This window comes from Hypanus sabinus, chromosome 16 (genome assembly GCF_030144855.1).
Source record: "Hypanus sabinus isolate sHypSab1 chromosome 16, sHypSab1.hap1, whole genome shotgun sequence".
In the NCBI taxonomy this organism is placed as follows: domain Eukaryota; kingdom Metazoa; phylum Chordata; class Chondrichthyes; order Myliobatiformes; family Dasyatidae; genus Hypanus; species Hypanus sabinus.
In genome coordinates this window covers 52,972,701-52,991,069 of record NC_082721.1, presented here as the reverse complement: position 1 = coordinate 52,991,069, position 18,369 = coordinate 52,972,701, and the positions used below count along the sequence as shown (strand labels likewise).

Sequence of the window (18,369 nt, the reverse complement as noted above, 5' to 3'; positions counted from 1 at the left end):
GGGTTACTCATAGCCCTCTATTTTTCTAAGCTCCATGTACCTATCCAAAAGTCTCTTAAAAGACCCTATCGTATCCGCCTCCAGCACCGTTGCCAGCAGCCTATTCCACGCACTCACCACTCTCTGAGTAAAAACTTACCCCTGACGTCTCCTCTGTACCTACTCCCAAGTACCTTAAACCTGTGCCCTCTTGTAGCAACCATTTTAGCCCTGGGAAAAAGCTTCTGACTATCCACATGATCAATGCCTCTCATCATCTTATACACCTCTATCAGGTCACCTCTCATCCTCCATCGTTCCGAGGAGAAAAGGCCGAGTTCATTCAGCCTGTTTTCATAAGGCATGCTCCCCAATCCAGGCAACATCCTTGTAAATCTCCTCTGCACCCTTTCTATGGTTTCCACATCCTTCCTGTAGTGAGGCAACCAGAACTGAGCACAGTACTCCAAGTGGGGTCTGACCAGGGTCCTATATAGCTGCAACATTACCTCTCGGTTCCAAAACTCAATCCCACGATTGATGAAGGTCAATGCACCAGATGTCTTCTTAACCACAGAGTCAACCTGCACAGCAGCTTTGAGCGTCCTATGGACTCAGACCCCAAGATCCCTCTTATCCTCCACACAGCCAAGTGTCTTACAATTAATACTATATTCTGCCATCATATTTGACCTACCAAAATGTACCACCTCACATTTATCTGGGTTGAACTCCATCTGCCACTTCTCCACCCAGTTTTGCATCTTATCAATGTCCCACTGTAACATCTGACAGCTCTCAATCTTTGTGTCATCAGAAAATTTACCAACCCATCCCTCCACTTCCTTATCCAGGTCATTTATAAAAATCACAAAGAGCAAGGTTCCCAGAACAGATCCCTAAGGCACTCCACTAGTGACCGAACTCCATGCAGAATATGACCCAACTACAACCACTCTTTGCCTTCTGTGAGCAAACCAGTTCTTGATCCACAAACTAATGTCCCCTTGGATCCCATGCTGCCTTACTTTCACAATAATCCTGGCATTGGGTGAAATCCATATACACTACATCAACTGCTCTACCTTCATCAATGTGTTAGTCACATCCTCAAAAAATTCAATCTGGCTCGTAAGGCACGACCTGCCCTTGAAAAAGCCATGCTGATTATTCCAAATCATATTATACCTCTCCAAACGTTCATAAATCCTGCCTCTCAGGATCTTCTCTATCAACTTACCAACCACTGAAGTAAGACTTACCTGTCTATAATTTCCTGGGCTACCTCTACTCCCTTTCTTGAAGAAAGGAACAACATCCGCAACCCTCCAATCCTCCAGAACCTCTTTGCATTGATGATGCAAAGATCATTGCCAGAAGCTCAGCAATCTCCTCCCTCATCTCCCATAGTAGCCTGGGTTACATCTCATCTGGTCCCAGCAACTTATCCAACTTAATGCTTTCCAAAAGCTCCAGCACATCTTCTTTCTTAATATCTACATGCTCAAGCTTTTCAGTCTGCTGCAAATCATCACTACAATCACCAAGATACTTTTTCATAGTGAATACTGAAGTAAAGTATTCATTAAGTACCTCTGGCATACACACTTCCCAACTGTCACACTTGCTAGGTCCTATTCTTTCACATCTTATCCTCTTGCTCTTCACATACTTATAGAATGCCTTGGGGTTTTCTTTAATCCTTCTCATGGCCCCTTCTGGCTCTCCTAATTTCCTTCTTAAGCTCCTTCCTGTTAGCCTTATAATCTTCTAGATCTCTAGCATTACCTAGCTCTCTGAACCTTCCATAAGCTTTTCTTCTTGACTAGATTTATTACAGCCTTTGTACACCATGATTCCTGTACCCTACCATAACTTCCCTGTTTCACTGGAACATAACTATGCAGAACTCCACACAAATATCACCAGAACATTTGCCACATACAGTCCTAATGCAGGCAAACAGATTATAACCATATAACCATATAACAATTACAGCACGGAAACAGGCCATCTCAGCCCTTCTAGTCCATGCCGAATGCTTACCCTCACCTAATCCCACTGAACTGCACTCAGCCCATAACCCTCCATTCTTTTCCTGTTCATATACCTATCCAATTTTACTTTAAATTACAATACCAAACCTGCCTCAATCACTTCTACTGGAAGCTCATTCCACACAGCTACCACTCTCTGAGTAAAGAAATTCTCCCTCATGTTACCCTTAAACTTTTGCCCCCTAGGTCTCAACTCAAGTCCTCTTTTGAATCTCCCCTACTCTCAATGGAAAAAGCCTAACCATGTCAACTCTATCTATCCCCCCTCATAATTTTAAATACCTCTATCAAGTCCCCCCTCAACCTTCTACGCTCCAAAGAATAAAGACCTAACTTGTGCAATCTTTCCCTGTAACTTAGGTGCTGAAACCCAGGTAACATTCTAGTAAATCTTCTCTGTACTCTCGCTATTTTGTTGACATCTTTCCTATAATTCAGTGACCAGAACTGTACACAATACTCCAAATTCGGCCTTACCAATGCCTTGTACAATTTTAACATTACATCCCAACTCCTATACTCAATGCTCTGATTTATAAAGACCAACATACCAAAAGATTTCTTCATCACTCTATCCACATGAGATTCCACCTTTAGGGAACTATGCACCATTATTCCTAGATCACTCTGTTCTACTGCATTCTTCAATGCCCTACCATTTACCATGTATGTCCTACTTGGATTATACCTACCAAAATGTAGCACCTCACACTTATCAGCATTAAACTCCATCTGCCATCTTTCAGCCCACTCTTCTAACTGGCCTAAATCTCTCTGCAAACTTTGAAAACCAACTTCATTATCCATATCGCCACCTACCTTAGTATCATCTGCATACTTACTAATTCAATTTACCACCCCATCATCCAGATCATTAATGTATATGACAAACAACATTGGACCCAGTACAGATCCCTGAGCCACACCACTAGTCACCAACTTGACAAACAGTTATCCACCACTACTTTCTGGCATCTCCCATTCAGCCACTGTTGAATCCATTTTACTACTTCAATATTAATACCTAACGATTGAACCTTCCTAACCTTTCATGCAGAACCTTGTCAAAGGCCTTACTGAAGTCCATATAGACAACATCCACTGCTTTACCCTCGTCAACTTTCCTTGTAACCTCTTCAAAAAATTCAATAAGATTTGTCAAACATGACCTTCCACACACAAATCCATGTTGACTGTTCCTAATCAGACCTTGTCTATCCAGATAATTATACACACCATCTCTAAGAATACTTTCTATTAATTTACCCACCACTGACGTCAAACTGACAGGCCTATAATTGCTAGGTTTAGTGTTAGAACCCTTTTTAAACAATGGAACCCTTTTTAAACCACGAGCAATACGCCAACCATCCCTGTTTCTAATGACATTTGAAATATTTCTGTCAGAGCCCCTGCTATTTCTACACTAACCTCCCTCAAGGTCCTAGGGAATATCCTGTCCTAAGGGACCACTTTTATCCCTCACTATCCTTTTGCTATTAATATAACTGTAGAAACCCTTCGAATTTATTTTCACCTTACTTGCCAAAGCAACCTCGTATCTTCTTTTAGCTTTTCTAATTTCTTGCTTAAGATTCTTCTTACATTCTTTATATTCCTCGAGCACCTCATTTACTCCATGCTGCCTATATTTATTGTAGATATCTCTCTTTTTCCAAACCAAGTTTCCAATATCCCTTGAAAACCATGGCTCTCTCGAACTTTTAACCTTTCCTTTCAACTTAACAGGAACATAAAGATTCTGTACCCTCAAAATTTCACCTTTAAATGACCACCATTTCTCTATTACATCCTTCCCATAAAACAAATTGTCCCAATCCACTCCTTCTAAATCCTTTCACATCTCCTCAAAGTTAGCCTTTCTCCAATCAAAAATCTCAGCCCCGGGTCCAGTCCTTTCCTTCTCCATAATTATATTGAAACTAATGGAATTATGATCACTGGACCAGAAGTGCTCCCTAACACATACCTCCGTCACCTGACCTATTTCATTCCCTAACAGAAGATCCAACACTGCCCCTTCTCTACTTGGTACCTCTATGTATTGCTGCAAAAAACTATCCTGCACACATTTTACAAACTCCAAACCATCCATCTCTTTTATATGTGTGGAAAATTAAAATCTCCCACAATCACAGCCCTGTGCTTACTACAAATATCTGCCATCTCCTTGCAAATTTGCTCCTCCAATTCTCGCTCCCCATTGGATGGTCTATAATACACCTCTATGTGTTACTACACCTTTCCCATTCCTCAATTCCACCCAAGTAGTCTCCCTAGATGAACCCTCTAATCTATCCTGTCAGAGCACCGCTGTAATAGTTTCTGACAAGCAACACAACACCTCCCCCTCTTGTCCCTCCGATTCTATCACACCTGAAACAATGAAATCCAGGAATATTTAGTTCCAAATCACACCCCTCCTGCAACCATGTTTCACTAATAGCTACAACATCATATTTCCAGGTATCAATCCATGCTCTAAGCTCATCCACCTTTTTTACAATGGTCTTAGCATTAAAATAAATGCATTTAAGAAATTCTCCACCTCTTCCTCTGTTTATCTCTAACAGTATAAAAAACTTTACTGTCTTCTTTTTCTTCCTTCTCCCTACACTCTGGTTCCCCTCTCCCCTCATATCTAGTTTAAATCCACTGGACCCTCTCTAGTAAACTGCCAGCAAGAATATTTGTCCCCCTCCAGTTCAGATGTTAAGCAGCCCACTAGAAGAGGTCCCACCTTCCCTGGAAAACTGCCCAATTATCTATAAATCTGAAGCCCTCCCTCCTGCACCATGTCTTCAGCCACGTGTTGATCTGCACTATCTTACTATTTCTAAACCCACCTGCACGTGGCTCTGGTAGCAATCCTGAGATTGCTATTCTGGAGGTCCTGTCCTTTAACTTGGCACCTAGCTCCCTAAACTCACCTTTCAGGACCTCCTCACTCTTCCTACCCATGTCATTGGTTCCTACATGGACCATGACATCCGGCTGCTCACCCCTCCTCTTGAGAATACTGAGAACTCGATCCGAGATATCGCGGACCCTGGCACCAGGGAGGCAACAGACCATCCGGGTTTCTCGATCTCTTCCACAGAACCTCCTATCTGTCCCCCAAACTATCGAACCCCTATCACTACTGCTCTCCTCTTTTCCCTCCTTCCCTTCTGAGCTGAGGGTCCAGTCTCGGTGCCAGAGACGCAACCACTGCAACTTGTCCCTAGTAGGTCATCCCCACCAACAATATCCAAAACGGTATACTTATTGTTGATGGGAACGACCACAGGGGTGCCCTGCTCTTCCTGTCTATTCCCCTTCCCTCTCCTGAGTCTCCTGACTCCTAGGGGTGACTATCTCCCTGAAACTCCTGTCTATTTCTGCCTCTGCCTCCCGAATGATCCGAAGTTCATCCAGCTCCAGCTCCCTAACACAATTTGTCAGGAGCTGCAGCTGGATGCACCTTTTGCAGGTGTAGTCATCAGGGACAGCTGTGCTCTCCCTGACTTCCCACATACTGCAAACGGAGCACTCAGCTGCCTACATTACCTACTCCTAATCTAATTAAGATTAATTAAAGGAGCTTACCCGGCCTTACCTCACCTGGAGTGAAGCTCATACTCAGCCTCTGCTCGCTATTTAAATTCCCCCGCTTTCAAGCAGTTGCGCAGTTATGCCCCGTTCAAACCTTGCCTCTGCCTGTTCTCGCCAAAGCCGACCCACTCTGCCTCAGTCCACTCCAACGATGGCCACTGTATATGTCGGTCTTTCTTTTTAAACCTTTGGCACGCTACATCACGTGTCTGCGCAGTCTAGCCTCTTTGCCACAATCAGTTAAGAAAAAACAGCTTCTCTCCGAGCTTCTTTTAGCTCTTCCCTCTCCGCCTCTTGCTGTGATTTGGTGTGTATGAGGAAAAAAAGTTCAGCATAGATGTAGTGGCCCTTCAGTCCACTGCTTTAGATTATTTAGCAATTTGGTTTCAGATCCACAGCCATGTGTTTTACTCTAAATTTGATGATGAACTTGCAAAAGAAAATGCTACTGAAAGCACTTGAATTAGCCAGCATCAACTTTGGCACCAAATTCAGGGAAAAAACTTGCCCAACCCATTTAGAAAACAGAACAATACAGACTACTATGTTATTCTGACCTTTTACTTACTACAAATCAATCTAACAGTTCCCTCCTAGTGGTCCATAACCTTTAATTTTTCTTTAATCCATGAGCATAAGAGTCCCCTAAATGTCCTTGACGAATCAGTCTCTGTCATGATCCCCCATGGTGCATTCCGGGCACTTACCACTCTCCATATAAAAAAATGTACCTCTGACATCTCCCCTAAACTTTCCAATCACCTTAAAATTATGTCCCTTGTGTTAAAATTATGTCCACTTATCTCACCCATCATGAAGACCTTAGAGGATGGTCCTGGCTCGCCTCTGACCACTGGTCAGATCAGCCTTCGATCCCTGCAGTTTTCCTACCAGGAGCACATTGGAGTCAATGATGTTGTCATCTACCTGCTGAACAGATCCTACTCCCATTTGATAAGCAGGGCAGCACTGTAAGGGTCATGTTTTTTGATTTCTCAAGTGCCTTCAATACCATACAGCCATCATAGCTGGGGGGAAAGCTCCATTCAATGCAAATTAGCACTTCTATTGTATCCTGGATAATGACTACTTGTCTGGCAGACCACAGTATGTGCGGCTTTAGAGCTGTGCGTCAGCTGTTTGAAAGCACCGACTCCTTTCCTGTTTACACTCTATACCTCAATCTGTAGATACAACACTGAGTTATGTCTTCTGCACAAATTCTCTGATAACTTATCAATAGTTGGGTGTATCAAGGAAGGATGGGAGGATAAGTACAGGGCCTTGGTGGAGGACTGTCAAATGGTGCAAGCTGAATGAAGTGCAGCTCAATATTAGTAAGACAAAGGAGATGGTGATGGACTTTAGGAAGACTAAGCCTACATTGCTCCATGTTACTATTGGTGGTGAGGACCTACAAGTAACTGGGGATGCATTTGGATGACAGATGTGCAGCACCCACACACAGGCTGTGTACAAAACATGCCAGAGTCGACTCTACTTCCTGAGGAGACTGAGTTCCTTTGGATATCACAGGCCTCTACTTCACATGTCCCACCAGTCTGTTGTTGCCAGTACAATCTTCAATATGGTGGTGTGCTGGGGCAGGCTTATTGATAAAGTAAGGAGGCATGGGATCCAAGGGGACATTACTTTGTGAATCCAGAACTGGCTTGTTTACAGAAGGCAAAGAGTAGTTGTAGATAGGTCATATTTTGCATGGAGGTCGGTCACCAGTGGAGTGCCACAGGGATCTGTTCTGGGACCCTTACTCTTCGTGATTTTTATAAATGACCTGGATGAGGAAGTGGAGGGATGGGTTAGTAAGTTTGCTGATGACATAAAGGTTGGAAGTGTTGTGGATAGTGTGGAGGGTTGTCAGAGGTTACAGCAGGACATTGATAGGATGCAAAACTGGGCTGAGAAGTGACAGATGGAGTTCAATCCAGGTAAGTGTGAAGTGGTTCATTCTGGTCAGTCAAATATGATGACAGAATATAGTATTAATGGTAGTGTGGAGGATCAGAGGGATCATGGGGGACCGAGTCCATAGGACGCTCAAAGCAGCTGCGCAGGTTGACTCTGTTTTTAAGAAGGCATACGGTGTATTGGCCTTCATCAATCGTGGAATTGAATTTAGGAGCCAAGAGGTCATGTAGCAGCTATGTAAGACTTTTTTGCACCGCGGATCGGTTTAATATTGACAATATTCTTGCTGACTGGCCAAGAGGGACGGACGGTGGGGGGTGTTAATCAAGACCAGAATATAGGTGATAAGTCAACTATAAGTCACTTATAAGTGGCTAATACACTCAATTTCGTTTCTAAAAGGGTTTATCCAACGAATTTAATATTAAACACACACCACATAGTTTCTTCGCTTGAATATAGTGATAAGTCAATTATAAGTCACTTATAATTCATCACCTACAGCATCATAACATTAAGTAACGTTTGGCTAATAAACACACAGCGCATATTTTCATCGTATGAATATATATCATTGCAACATACCAATACACTGAATCAGTGGGAGCCCTGGGCTCGTTTCCCTGCAACAAGATGGTCCCATTGAGGGGTGATAGGAGACAGCGATACGTGAAGGGGGTTCCTTACGTCCAGTCTATTCCACAATTTAGTTTTTGTTGTATTCATTGCAGAAAACCCCACTTCGCAGAAATATGATGTTGGAAATGGAAGCAACGTTTTCATTGCTTTCGTGGCTATTTCAGGATATTCAGCCTTGACTTTGATCCAGAATGCTGGCAGAGATGTTATGTCAAACATACTTTTCAGCCCACCATCATCTGCAAGCTCGAGGAGTTGATCTTCTTCCCACACCGACACGTGGGTAATGGCCTTGTGTGCGTTCAAGTTCCAACAGTGGGCGTGACAGGGAATGAGGAGAGGTGCAGCTGACTAATATAGTTTCATATCGCCAATTCATAACATTTCAGCCCGGTATCGGTCAATGGCCCAGTGGTTGGGGACCACTGATGTAGGACCCTGGTCAGACCCCACTTGGAGTACTGTGCTCAGTTCTGGTCACCACACTACAGGAAGGATGTGGAAGCCATAGAAAGAATGCAGAGGAGATTTACAAAGATGTTGCCTGGATTGGGGAGCATGCCTTATGAGAATAAATTGAGTGAACTTGGCCTTTTCACCTTGGAGCGAAGGAGGATGAGAGGTGACTTGATAGAGGTATACAAGATGATGAGAGGCATTGTTCATGTGGATAGTCAGAGGCTTTTTCCCAGGGCTGAAATGGTTGCCACAAGAGGACACAGGTTTAAGGTTCTGGGGAGTAGGTACAGAGGAGATGTCAGGAGATGCCAGTTTTTTTACTCAGAGAGTGGTGAGTGTACGGAATGGGCTGCCGGCAATGGTGGTGTTGGCGGATATGATAGGTCTTTTAAGAGGCTTTTAGATAGGTACATGGAGCTTAGTAAAATTGAGGGCTATAGGTAAGCCTAGTAATTTCTGAGGTAGGGACATGTAAGGCACAACTTTGTGGGCCGAGGGGCCTGTTTTGTGCTGTAGGTTTTCTATGTTCCTATGATGCCAACAGGCTTGAAAAACTGATTAGAAAGACTGGCTCTGTTATAGGAGTCAAACTGCGCATACTGGAGGCTGAGGTAGAATAAAGGACCCTACAGAAAATCCTGGCAATTCTGGACAATGCTTTGCACCCTCTGCATGCCACCTTAGCTGAACAGAGGAGCACTTTAGTAATAGAGTAAGACAACTGCACTATATGAGGTCATTTTTACCCTCAGCATCTGCTCTGGGCGTCAGATGTGGGATTTCCACAAGACTACCAGCCTCCCTGATGACCACATCTGCACCACTCTTTACAGACCATGTTAGAGAACTAGAGCTGAAGTTCGATGACCTTCGGCTTGTTAGGGAAAGTGAAGCAGTGATAAGAGTTACAGGTAGTCAGCCCAAGGCTACAGGAGACAGATAAAGTGTCAGAAGTGAGAATATCGAATGGGCCGTACTCCTCGACAATAAGTAGTACTCCATTTGGGGGGGGGGGGGGGGGGTGGAAAATGACCTAACTGGGGGAAGCAACAGCAGCCATTCCTCTGACACCGAGTCTTGTCCTGTTGCTCAGAAGGGTACAGAACGGAGAAGGATGGCAGCAGTAATAGGGGACTCTATTGTCAGGGGGCAGACAGGCGATTCTGTAGGCACGAAAAGGAAACACAGATGGTAGTTTGCCTCCCAGGTGCCAGGGTCCATAATGTTTCTGAACATGTCCACCAGATCCTGAAAAGGGAGGGAGAGCTGCTAAAAGTCATGGTATGATTCTCCAGCAGGTGCTTATGGAGTGAGGTCAGCTTTGGATTTGCTTCATTACCTTTACTTTTTTTTAACCCATGATCACCCTTATTTAACTTGCTCTTACCTACACGAAGATTTTTATTACTTCTTTTGAATTATCTTCAGATATTTCATATCTTCAGAAGATATGAGCACAGAAATGGCTTTAAGATCTAATGGGTGAGAGCCTAAAAATGGGGAAGATTCCAATGGCAATGGAAAGAAGAAACAGCCTGAATCTAAGCATACTGAATTAACTTAACTGAATTAACATGTTGTTGGAGCTTTTAAGTGAAAAATTTGATGAACAACGTCAAAGTATTAAAGAAGATTTAAAGTCATTTCAGGATTCTTTGGAAACGATTGGTCTCGAAGTTAAACAGCATCAAACCAACATCGTAAGTCTGCAAGATGATGCTCGGAAGAGGGATTTGAAAATTGAGAATTTGGAACAAAAATTATCCTTGACAGTTAACAGTTGGAGACTCTTAAATCCAAAATTATCGATTTTGAAAATCGATCCAGAAGACAGAACTTAGGTATAATTGGTCTCCCTGAAGATATTGCGAAAGGGGACCCTTCAAAATTCTTCTCTCAACTTTTAAAGGATACATTCTCCTCTGAATTCCCAGAGAACCCTCCATTACTCGACCGAGCCCACCACACCACGCGCCAGACACCAATTTCCTCAACTAAACCACAGGCTGTAGTTGTAAGATTTCATTATGTTCATGTTAAAGAGTATCTTATCCGCATTGCTCGTCGGCAAGGTATGATTAATTTTCAAGATTACCATTTCTACCTTGTAGAGGATTATAGCCCAGAAGTGATGAAGATGCCTTCAAATCTTTGATGTCGGAATGGTATGAGAAAAATCTCAAACCAGCGTTATTATACCCTGCGCACCTAAGAACTTCACCTTTGGAAGGACCACGTCGTATTTTTCTCTCTACAAGTGAAGCTTGAAGTTTCTTGGATGAGCATTATCCTACTGTGTCGGTCTCTCAGCTCTAATAAATGTATGGCTGTCTGTTCGTTCGTATTTTTTTTAAAGACTATAATCATCTTATGAAGTTTGAGATAAGTTTAAGATTTTCATTTTTGGTTACTAGTGAAGGTTCATTTTATATTTCAACTAAAGTTTTTCTTTGCTGATGTATTTATCTTTTTTTTAATTTACTAATTTTAACTACTTAGTTCTTTTTTCTGGACACTTATTAATGATTTAATGGTGAATTTGTATTCTGGATGAATATCTTGTTTTTCTCATTTTTTGTATAATTAAGATGGTGGTTTATTTTCCTTTCTTTAAAACACCCTTTGATCTTTTACCTCGCCATCTTTTTTCACGTTCTTCCCATAATGCCTTTTTTTGTAACCTATATGCTTTGGTTTTTACCCGACTTATAATATAATATAGTACCGGTGCTTACTTTCTCTTCTCTTTTTAGAAACTATATTACAAGGATTGTTTTAGTATAGTGTTTAACAATTCTTTTGGATTTTGGGTGGTTCTTTTTTTTAAACATATATCTTTGGAGTTGCCTTCTGGAGACATGGGGGTAGATTTAGTATTCTTCTTCTTTTTTCTGGCCTTCTTCAGGCTTAGTTTGGGGTCTTCGTGGGCGGATCTTTTTTTATTAGTTTCTCTAGTTTTTTTCATTTGGGCTGATTTAGAACTACCAAAGTGTCTGCAGTGTCGTCACTTCCAGTTCCTCCCTGAATTTTTGTTCCTCTTCCAGGTTCATGAGTTCAGTCTGGTTAACTCTTTATATACCAAAGGGTCGCTCCTAGGAAATATGGCTCAGATTATTAATTTTGTCTCTTAGAATACAAATGGTTTAAACCATCCAATTAAATGGAAAAAGATTTTCAAAGTATTCCAAAGACTGAATCCTCATATTATTTTTGTATAAGATCATGAGAGGAAAGAGGATAATCAATGTTTTTTTAGGTTTTGGAAGAAACAACAGTATCATTTGAACTCGCATGCCAAAGTAAAAGGAGTTTCAATTTTTATAGACTCCTCAATTACATTTGTTCAGCATGATATTATTTCGGATACAAATGGTAGATTTTTGTTAATTACTAGGTTACATGTTAATAAAAAGGTTGCTATGGTCAATGTTTATGCTCCAAATGTGGACTATACCAAATTTTTTAAGTCTTTATTTACTTCTCTACCTAAACTAAATGAATATATGTTGATAATGGGTGGTGATATCAATTGTTGTTTAAATCCCTTGATGGATAGATCTGTAACTACTCAGACTTTACCAAATAAGTGGGCTACTCTTATCAACTCTTTTTTGACTGACTCTGCAATTTTGGATATTTGGAGATTTCTACACCCTAAGGACAAAGAGTTTTCATTCTTCTCACATGTTTATCATTCTTATTCAAGAATTGATTATTTTTTATTGACTCTCATTTTATTTTATCTGTAATTGATTGTAATTATGACATTATAGCCAGTTCTGATCACGCTCCAATGAAACTTTCTATCAAATTAATGGATACAGCTCCTAGTATTAAACAATGGAGATTTGATTCTACTCTGCTTCAAGATTCGGACTTTGTTAAATTTGTGAAGGAACAGATTGATTTCTTCTTTTCAACTAATACAATAGAAATTTCCAGCAGGACACTTTGGGACACTTTTAAAGCATATATATATATATATATATATATATATATATATATATATATATATATATATATATATATATATATATATATATATATATATATGGATAGATTATCTCCTGTTGGTTTGAGAAAACGTATTAAGAATGAAACTCTCTTATTGGTTGATAAGATCAAAGAAATTGATCAGAAATATTCTATTGCTCCTAGTAAGGAGCTTTATAAACAAAGAGTTGAGCTTCAAATGGAACACAGCTTATTACTTACATCACACACGAAATGCTGGTGGAACGCAGCAGGCCAGGCAGCATCTATAAGGAGAAGCACTGTTGATGTTTTGGCTCAAGACCCTTCGTCAGGACTAACCCTGACGAAGGGTCTCGACCCGAAACATCAACAGTGCTTCTCCTTATAGATGCTGCCTGGCCTGCTGTGTTCCACCAGCATTTAGTGTGTGTTGCTTGAATTTCCACCATCTGCAGATTTTCTCATGTTATTACTTATATCCTCGACTGAAAATCAATTAATGAAACCAGAAGTGAATTTTATATACACAGTGATAAATCGGGCAAATTATTAGCCAACCAATTGAAAACTGCCTCGGTGAAATGTCAAATTATTAAGATTCATAAACAGAATGATGATTTGACAGTTAATCATGACGAGATAAACAAATCTTTTCAAGAATTTTATACCTCTCCGTATCACACTGAATTTCCTCATGATCCCAATACCATGCATGATTTTTTAGGGAAATTTAATTTTCCAAAACTATCACCTGAAGAACGTTTAACATTAGAAACTCCTATTACAGATGCAGAAATAAAAGCCGTCATTTCCTCAATGAGTTCTGGAAATGCACCAGGTCCAGATTGGTATACAGTTGAATTTTTCATGTTTTTTTTTCTTCTACTCTTTCTCCTTGGTTAGGTAGGGTTTTTGAAGAAGCAATTAGATTAGGTAAATTACCACAATCATTTTATAGAGCTTCTATCTCTTTAATTTTAAAAAAAGACAAAGATCCTACTGATTGTGCATCCTATAGACCAATATCCCTGTTGAATGTAGATTCTAAGATCTTTTCCAAGATATTGGCAACTAGGTAAGAGAAGGTATTACCTCAAATTATCTCTGAGGACAAAACTGGATTTATCAAAAACTGTTATTCATCTCTTACCATCAGGAAGTTAATGTATATTGTTTATACTCCTTCACGTAGTACTCCAGAATGTGTCATTTCATTAGATGCTGAGAAAGCATTTGATAGAGTTGAATGGGTATATTTATTTACTGTGCTTGAGAAATTTAAATTTTAGTCCGATATTTATATCTTGGATTAAAATGATATATCACACCCCAGTAGCCTCAGTTCTTACTAATAATCAAAGATCTCCCTTTTTTCGCCTATTTCGGGGTACTAGGCAAGGTTGTCCTCTTAGTCAATTACTATTTGATATTGCCCTTTAGCAATTGCTATTTGAGAATCACCTAATATTCTTGGTATTACTCGTGGGATGGAGATACATACATTATCACTATATGTGGACGACTTGTTATTAAACATTTCTAATCCTGAGAAATCCATTCCCGCAGTTATATCCTTGTTGGCTCATTTTAGTAATTTTTCTGGTTACAAACGGAACCTTAATAAGAGCAAACTGTTTCCCCTAAGTATGCAGGTTCCAATTTATGGAAGTTTAACTTTTAGATTGGTTACCGATCACTTTATATATTTAGGGGATAAAATTACAAAAAAGCATAAGGATTTATTTAAGGCTAATTTCTTATCTTTAATCGATCAGATTAAACATTTGTTCACTAAGTGGTCACCATTGTCTCTGTCACTGATAGGTTGGATTAATGCTATTAAGATGATTATTTTACCTAAATTTTTAAATATATTTCAAGCAGTACCAATTTTTATTCCGAAATCCTTTTTTGATAATGTTGATTCTAAAATTTCTTCATATACATGGCAGAATAAAAATTTTAGGTTAGGTAAAATATACTTACAGAAATCTAAAAAGGAGGGTGGTCTGGCACTGCCGAATATTAGATTTTATTATTGGGGGCAATTAATATCTGCTATTTGAAATTTTGTCTATGGGACTTGGATATAACTTCAAGTCCTCATTGGGTAAATCTCGAATGTAAATCTGTACAAAGGTTTTCATTGGTTCTATTTTAGGGACTTCACTTCCCTTTGCTTTTTCTAAATTGCATAAACAAATGGATAATCCAATAATTTAATACACTTTACGAATATGGTTTCAATTTCGGAAATTCTTTGGGTTGAACCAATTTATTCTAGCAATTCCTATTATATCTAATTTCTTTTTTCATCCCTCTATTATGGACCAAGCCTATTCAGCTTGGAAAACTAAAGGTATATTACCATTTTCCGATTTATTTTTGGATAATTGTTTCTTGTCTTTTGAACAATTATCTAATAAATATAATTTGGCCTAGATCCCACTTCTTTAGATATTTACAGATTAGAAACTTTTTAAGCACTGTGCTTCCGACCTTCCCGAATCTGGATTCTATGGGTATTTTGGAAAAAAATTTAGATTTAAATCCTTTTCAGAAAGGTGTAATAGCAACTGTTTACAACATAATTATGAAAATATGTTCAGATGTATCTTATAAAATTAGAATGACTGGGAAAGGGAAGTTAAGTTTACTTTACCTATTGAAAAATGGGAAAAAATTCTTCAATTAGTTAATTCATCCTCTACATGTTCCAAACATTCGTAGATACAGTTTAAAGTTGTGCACAGGGCCCATATGTCCTAGGATAAATTAGTTCCTTATTATATTCATATAAATCCTATGTGAATTTTTTTTTCTGGTTTTATATATGTAGAGAGGATTGGAGTTGATGACACTTATGGTTCTTTATCTTTTTTTTTTAGATATTATAAACAGCCCATGTTTCTTTTTCTTTTTTTAAGTTAGTGCTTAGCCTAGGATAGATTAGATTTTTGGGATATATATTTTTTTCTGTTTTTTGTTTCTTTTTTCTTATTGTCATTCCAATTTTCTTTGCTTTGTGTACATCATATTTGTATTATGTGTGATTTTGGGAGACTTAATTCCCCTGTACCAATTGTTATTTTCAATATGTTGATATTAATAAAAAGATTGAAAAAAAGAAGCCGTGGTACATATTCTTATCAACGATATAGATAGAAAAAGGGAGGAGGTCATGAAAAAAGAAAACAGGGAGTTTGGAAGGAAGTTGAGAAGCAGCATCTCAAGGTTAGTAATCTCGGGATTGATATGTGAGCCATGCAACAGTAAGAATAGCATACAGAATAAGGTGGATGAACTCGTGGCATAATTGGAAATTGGTTGGTATGATCCTATGGGCACCACTGAGTCATGGCTGAAGGAAAGGTGGGAGCTTAAAATCAAACGATAGGTGGTGGTGTGGCTCTGTTGGTAAGAGATGGAATTACATATTTAGAAAGAGATGACACGGGATCAGAGAATGCTGACTCTTTGTGGGTGGAGTTAAGAAACTGCAAGGATAAAAAATCCACTATGGAAATCATATATAGACCTCCAAATAGTAGCCAGGATGTATGGCTGAGATTACAAAGGGAGCTCTAAAAGGCATATAAAAGGCATTACACAATTGTAATGGGGGACTTAAATATGCAAGAGGATTGGGAAAATCAAGTTGGTGTTAGATCATAAGAGAGGGAATTTGTTAAATGTGTACAAGTTTTTTTTTAAGTGCGGCTTGTGCTTGAGCTTACAAAGGGAAAGGCCATCTTAGAATTTATGTAATAACCCAGATCTAATTAGAGAGCTCAACATAAAGGAACCCTTAGCAGGCAGTGATCATAATATGATTGAATTCATACTGCAATTTGAAAGGGAGAAACACAAGTCACATGTATCAGTATCACAATTGAATAAAACGAATTGCAGAGGCATGAGAGAGGAACTTGCCCAGGTGGATTGGAGGAGGATACCAACGGGGATGACGGCAGAGCAGGGATAGCTGAAGGTTCTGGGTGTAGTTCACAAGGAACAGGATAGACATATCCCACAGAAGTAGTAGTTCTCAAATGGCAGGGATAGGCAACCATGGCTGACAAGGGAAACTAAGGACTGCTTAAAAGCATAGAAAAGAGCAATAAAGGTAGCAAAAATGAGTGGGAAGTTGGATGATTGGGACGCTTTTAAAATCCAACAAAAGGTAACTAAATAAGCTATAAGGGAAAAGATGAAATGTGAGGGCAAACTAACCATTAATATAAAGCAGGACACCAAAAGTTTTCACAGATAATAAAAGGGAGGTGAGAGTTGATATTGGACCACTGGAAAATGATGCTGGTGACGAGGTAATGGGGGATAAAGAAACTGCAGATGAACTTAATGGGTACTTTGCATCTGCCTTCACTGTGGAAGACACTAGTAGTGTGCCAGAAGTCCAGGAGTGTCGGGGAGCAAGTGTGAGTGCCATTGCTATTAAAAATGAAAAAGTGCTAGGCAAACTGAAAGGTCTTAAGGTGGATAAGTCACCTGGACCATGGACTACATCCCAGAGTCCTGAGAGAGGTGCTGAAGAGATAATGGATGCATTGGTCATGATCTTTCAAGAATCATTTGATTCTGGCAAGGTCCCAGAGGACTAGAAGATTGCAAATGTCATTCCACTCTTTAAAAAGGAGGAAGGGAAAAGAAAGGAAATTATAGGCCTATCAGCCTAACCTCAGTGATTGGGAAAGTGTTGGAGTCCATTATTAAGACTGAGGTTTCAGGGTACTTGGAGATTAATGATAAAATAAGTCAGTCAGCATGGTTTCTTCGAAGGGAAATCTTGCTTGACAAATCTGTTCAAGTTCTTTGAGAAAGTAAGAAGCTGAGTGGACCAAGGAGAGGCAGAGGATGTCTTCTGAATTTTTGAATTTTCGGAAGGCATTTGATAAGGTGTAACACATGAAGCTGCTTAACAAGATAAAATCCTGTGGTGTTACAGGAAAGATACTGGCATATATAGAGGAATGGCTGACAGTCTAGAGGCAGCGAGTGGGAATAAAAGGGGTCTCTTCTGGTTGGCTGCGATGACTAGTGGTGTTCCTCAGGGGTCAGTATTGGCACAGCTACATTTCACATTGCTTGTCAGTGATTTGGATAATAGAATTGATGGCTTTGTGGCAAAAGTTGCTGATGATACGAAGATAAGTGGAGGGGTAGGTAGTGCTGAGGAAGCAATGTGATTGCAGCAGGACTCGGAAGAATGGGCAAAAAAGTAGTAGATGGAATACAGTGTTGGGAAATGCATGATGATGCATTTTGGTAAAAGGAACAATAGTGCAGACTATTATCTAAATGGAGAGAAGGTTCAAAAGTCAGAGGTGCAGAGGGGCTTAGGGAATAGACTATTAAAACAAGGAGATAATGCTGTGGCTTTACAAGACACTTGTCAGGCCATACTTGGATTCTTGTCAACAGTTTTGGGCCCCATATTCCCGTGTTGTCACAAAGGATGTGTTGTCACCGGAGAGAGTCCAGAGGAGGCTCACAAGGATGATTCCGAGAATGAAGGGTTTAAAATATGAGGAGCGTTTGGCAACTCTGGGCTTGTACTTACTGGAATTTAGAAGAATATGTAGGGATCTCATTGAAACCTACCAAATGTTGAAAGGACTAGGTAGAGTGGATGTGGAGAGGATATTCCCTCTGGTATGGGTATCCAGAACTAGAGGGCACAGCCTCAAAATTGAGG

At 39.9% G+C, this 18,369-nt stretch overlaps 1 protein-coding gene across 1 annotated transcript in view; it reads right to left on the bottom strand.

The window, feature by feature from the left end:
* Positions 1 to 18,369, bottom strand: part of tax1bp3 (Tax1 (human T-cell leukemia virus type I) binding protein 3) — a 68,228-nt gene that overhangs the window by 34,348 nt on the left and 15,511 nt on the right. The gene's annotated exons all lie outside the window — the stretch shown is intronic.